This window comes from Nomascus leucogenys, chromosome 7b (assembly GCF_006542625.1).
Source record: "Nomascus leucogenys isolate Asia chromosome 7b, Asia_NLE_v1, whole genome shotgun sequence".
Taxonomy (NCBI): domain Eukaryota; kingdom Metazoa; phylum Chordata; class Mammalia; order Primates; family Hylobatidae; genus Nomascus; species Nomascus leucogenys.
Window position 1 is genome coordinate 94,806,569 of NC_044387.1, and position 5,746 is coordinate 94,812,314.

Below are 5,746 nucleotides of genomic sequence, written 5' to 3' on the forward strand. Positions count from 1 at the left end.
GTATCTTGAGCCCTTTTGTCAGTAGCAGCAGCAGTATCTATCTGCATGACCCTTCTTTCAGGTCTCTCATCCTTGCCCCAAATCACACAAGTCAATAAGCGCTTTTAACATACTGAGATGGTAATACTATTTCCTTCTTCAGTTAACAAAATTGACTTTTTGGGAAGGTTTAGAATTAAATATAGAAATAGTTAAGTATATAAAATCTATAGTATTAAGGCTCTGGTGTTAAGAGCAATATATTCATATTTGGTTATATACTATTTATAATATTTAATATCTATCTATATTAGTTGTCTATTGTTATAAAACAAATTATCCCAAAATGTATTGACTTAAAATAACAAAACTTTATTATTTCATAGTTTCTGTGGGTCAGGAATCAAGGAAAAGATTTGTTGGATGCCTTTGCCTTAATGTCTCTTCAAGGCTGCAGTCAAGGTGTTGGCTGGGGCTGCAGTTTCATCTGAAGACTCAACTGGGAAAGGATCTGTTGTCAAGCTCATTTGTATGGTTGTAAGTAGAATTCAGTTTCTCATGAGTGGTTGGACTGAATGCTTCAGTTTCTCACTAGTTGTTTGCTGAAGGCCTCATTTGGTCCTTTGCCACAAGGGCCCTCTTAGGGCAACTTAGTTCATTAGATCCAGCAGTCAAGAGAGGATGAATGGTCACCATAGACAGAAGCTAGGTTTTTTGTTGTTGTTTTTGTTTTTTGTAACCTTATCTTGGAAGTGACATTGTTTCTCATGCATCCTATTCTCTGGGAGGGAGGGGAGCTACATAGGAGTGTGGATACCAGGAGTCAAGGATCACAGGGGGATATGTTGGAGGCCACATAACATTATTGGCTTATTAGAGAACCTGACAGTTGAGACCTTTGAATCTCATTTAAAATTATAACTTAAAATTTGATTTGGACTTGTTATTTGTATTGAAAAACCTAAGAGAATTGTTACAAGATTATAGAGAGTATTGGGATGTTTGAGATAACTTTAGAATTATCATTTTTATGAATTTAATTTGTCTGGTTTATTAGAGTGATTCAAGTACCTTAGAAAGTTTTGCTTATCAATTTAGGCAAGTAAAAAGTAAATCAAATACATTAACTTTATAAGCGCTGTCTAAAATATTTAAGTCAATCAAATTAACTAAATTGTAAGAAGCCTGATTGCTTAGTGCATTCTGCTATCCGAGTTACTCAAACTTTAGTCAAAGACCAATTTGAGAGTAAATGTTAAATTTTACTGAATTTATAAATAGAATTATATGATGTATATAAAGTTAAGGGCTTAAACTAAATTTGAGAACTTTTTACTTTGACAAATTGAATATTAATTTAAGAAAATCCCAGTAGTCACGATTTGTTCTTACCATGTAAAAATATATCTATTTCATATAAAATAATTGGATTTTTATGTATAGATATGTGTGTGCGTATATATATACACACACATATACATATGTGTCTATATATATGTATAAACGTATTCAGAGAAAATAAAATCTTACATTGACAAAAGCTAGTCTTCAGAGAGGGGAAAAAAGAAGATTCAAATAAACCAGCAGAAAGGAGGAGTGCTAACACTTCCGGAGAGCTTAGTTCCAGTTATTCCTTCCTTTAGTGACATTCCTACTCTTTTTTTTTTTTTTTTTTTTTTTTTTTTTGAGACGGAGTCTCGCTCTGTCACCCAGGCTGGAGTGCGGTGGCGCGATCTCGGCTCACTGCAAGCTCCGCCTCCCGGGTTCACGCCATTCTCCTGCCTCAGCCTCTCCAAGTAGCTGGGACTACAGGCGCCCACCACCACGCCTGGCTAATTTTTTGTATTTTTAGTAGAGACGGGGTTTCACCGTGTTAGCCAGGATGGTCTCGATCTCCTGACCTCGTGATCCGCCCGCCTCGGCCTCCCAAAGTGCTGGGATTACAAGCGTGAGCCACCGCGCCCGGCCGACATTCCTATTCTTGAGTTCTGTAAGACACCTTAGTCATTACGCTTAAATTGGAGATGATTTTTTTTCACTTGAAACAAACGGCCCTAACTCATCTATATTTTTCCTTGAATCTCTGTTGCAGAATTGTAAATTTATGAAATAGCACAAAGCCAAGTTGAAGACAATATCTTCCCTAATAACAGTAGTGCAATGACAGCCAGCCAGAAAAGCTCTCCACCTTGGCAGCAATGAGACTAAGACTTTTATGCCTGAATTGCTATCTTTTTTTTCCAGGTCAGTAAATTTCTTCATATATTAAAGTGGATTTAATATCTGGTCCTTGACTCATGTGGATATGGAAAAGTAATAATAAATATTAATAATAAATAATAATAGTAAACATCAAAATGTGTTGAAAAGTGATTCTAGTGCAAGGTTGAAGCTATTAGTTACATTTCAATGATCTTTCCAAGGGAATTTAAACTCATTCATTTTTATTGGAATAATAATGGTAACTGTCTTATAAGATTATTACAGGATTTGAAATGCAGTGCCTGGCACAGTATCTGGAACAGAATATGCCTTCAATAAATATCAGTGATGCTGCTGATGTGTTAAAAAATTATTTTTAGATAAGGTCACTGCCCAGGCTGGAGTGCAGTGGCATAATCATTACTCACTGCAACCTAGAACTCCCGGGTTCAAGTGATCCTCTTGCCTCAGCCTCCCGAGTAGCTGAGACTATAGGCTCGTGCCACCATACCAGGCTTTTTTTTTTTTTTTTCCTTAATTTTTAGGAGAGACAAGGTCTTGCTCTGTTGCCCATGCTGGTCTAGAACTACTGGGCTTAAATGATCTTTCTGCCTTGGCCTCCCAAAGTGCTGGGATTACAAGTGTGAGCCACTGTGCTGGACCCTGATGTGTTTCAAAACTTTGTGCATAGGATCTAAAAACCTATGAGTTATTCTAGAGCTCTTCCTCCTTTTTCATTGCTTAGTTCTAACCTGACACTAGATTCTATTTCCCTAATTGTGCTCCTGCCTATGTTTACCTCTTTAGTTCCATTGTTACTGCATTTATTAAGACCTCTTTCATCTTTCTTATGGAATGTTGCAAAATTCTTCCACTTAGGTCTCCAGACTTTCAGGTTCACTCTTATCTGTTTTATTCTGAACCAACCCCAAACATAAACCTGTTCATCTAACTTCTTGATTAACATCCATGAAAAGTTCCCCATTGCTAAGACAAAGTGCCAGCCTCTTAGAATGGCACTCAGAATGCTTCATGCTTGCTTCCAGCCCCAAGTTCTGTGCTAAACCCGTAGAGAATTATTATCAGAGAACTGATTATAGTTTTTTTTAACTAATTACGCAGTGTCTTTCTCCCTGGAACATCCCTCCTCCCAAACTCTTAAGAATCTTTCAGGGCTCTGCTCAAATGTCTCCTATTTTATGAAGCCTTCTCCTTTCCTGACTCGCTCAGGCAGAGTTCTCATTATAACTGCCTATTAACTTTATACATAAATCAATTACAGTTATTATAACACAAAATTATGTCTTTTTATTCCTTACATATTGGTTTTCCAAACACAGTTGTGAGCTCCCCGAAGGCAGGCACATAGCTTATTTATTTTTGGCTTTTTACCGTCTAGTATTATGCTTGGAATTGGGTGGCTTTTAAATAAATGCATGTAAAATTAAAGGCAGACCTGGTTTGGTACAGTGGCTCACATCTGTAATCCCAGTGCTTTGCGAGGCTAAGGCAAGAGGATCACTTGAGGCCAGGAGTTCAAGGCCAGCCTGGGCAAAATAGTAAGGCCCCCCTCTCTACAAACAATTTTTAAAAGTTAGCTAGACATGGTGGAGTACACCTGTAGTGCTAGCTCCTCAGGAGTTTAAAGTGGTGGGATAACTTGAGTCCAGGAGTATGAGGCTGCAATGACCTATTATCACACCACTGAACTCCAAGACCCTGTCTCTGAAAAAAAAAAAAAATTAAAGGTAGATCAACTGATACTCTTGGGATTCACAATATTCCAAATTAAAATAAAAAATTCACTCAGTAAAGATCCTACTCAAGAAATCTAAGAAGATTACGTAACTTTCCCATCAATTTCTCTTATACTGGGGGAAAAGCCTATTTCAGACTATAACAAAGCACTAAAATAAAGCAAGTTTGTCCCATTCTTTAAGTAGTGGGACAAGAAAGAACAGAAAAGTATTTCATTTAGTTTTTAAATATTTTTTTAAAATTTTTAAAATTTTTCTTATTTTTTTATTTTTTATTTTTATTTTTGAGATGGAGTCTCATTCCATAGCCCAGGCTGGAGTAGAGTGGCGCAATCTCGACTCACTGCAACCTCCGCCTCCCAGTTTCAAGCTATTCTCCTGCCTCAGCCTATCAAGTAGGTGGGATTAAAGGCACCTACCACCATGCCTGGCTAATTTTTGTATTTTTAGTAGAGACAGGCTTTCACCATGTTGGCCAGGCTGGTCTTGAACTCCTAACCTCAGGTAATCCACCTGCCTCGGGCTCCCAAAGTGCTTGGATTATAGGTGTGAGCCACCATGCCCAGCCATTTCTTTAGTTTTTTACATGCTGATTAAAATACCATTGAAGTAAGATTTGTTATAGATAAGCTGAAATACAACAGACTTGATTGACTCTAAGTTAAAGGGGAGTTTAAAGAAGGACTCATTTTCCCTTTTTAAACTTTTTGTTTCTGTATAAAGGACAAGAACACCAACAGGGAGGGATTCAGGGAAGTTTATGATTGAGAATTACTATGGAGTTGCCTCAAGCTTTTCCCTCTACTCTAAAATACTTACAGAGTAAAGAGGGAGTACATGAAAAAAGAAACCAGGATTTGCCTTAAAGATCTCTATGAAAAAAAAGTAATCATTTAAAAAAGTAAGTTTTAGTGGAAACTGCTATTTCTATCCATTCTGGCTTTCTGCTCATCAAGCTGTGTTTTTGTGTGTGTCTGTCTGTATATGTGAAGAACTCTCAAATTACTGTTATTTTCCTTCATTTTGTTTTGTTTTTCCTTCAAGTTTTGAATATTTTGCAGCAATAACAGAAAACAGAATTGTTCAGAGTCCAACATTCCTCATTAGTTATTCACCACAACTTGTAATAAGATGGATAAAGATAATGGGAAGCAGAGATCAATCACTACTCTGTTATACTGTGTGTGAAGTAATTTGTGATACAGATGCAACCCAGTAATGCTGGGGCCTGACTTGAATGTTTTAGAACATATACAGAAGTAATCATCCAGAGATGAAATCCTGTGACAGGAAGGACAGTTTTGGATTACAATTGATAAACCCCCACCAATACATGGCTCAAATCAACCAACAAGTAATGAGTATTGCTATGGACCAGTGAGACAGGGAAAGGCCTGCTTGTCTGTCTTAGGTGCTAAATTTATAATATGAAAAGCTTATTCTCTAATTGAATCTGAATCAACAATGATTATAAACATCTGTATGCAGAAAATCAAATTCAGAAATCTATACTTTATGTTTTTATACCAGGCTAAATATAAAAAACATATTTATCTGCGATTTATCCAAATCTCTTCATAGTATCTTTACCCTAAAACTCCCACCACTCCCCACACAACTCCTGATCTTCATTTTCTTCCATTTGCAGGAATTCCACCCTAACCATCCTCCTGCTCACTCTCCTACCTGCTTCAATATGGGGAAGATTTACAGATGAGTATAAAATGGGAATAAAGTAGGCAAAGCCAGGGTGGAATTTAGGAAAGCTTACAATTTGATAAGGAGTAGCCCAGATAAGGCCTGAATGG

The 5,746-nt window shown here is 37.0% G+C and overlaps 1 long non-coding RNA gene across 1 annotated transcript; it reads left to right on the forward strand.

Moving 5' to 3' along the window:
- Nucleotides 1-368: 368 nt before the first annotated feature.
- LOC115836073 lies at nucleotides 369-4,837 on the forward strand. Its single transcript, XR_004031079.1, has 3 exons — nucleotides 369-516; nucleotides 2,072-2,223; nucleotides 4,760-4,837. It is a non-coding gene; the product is annotated as an uncharacterized LOC115836073 (long non-coding RNA).
- Nucleotides 4,838-5,746: the final 909 nt, after the last annotated feature.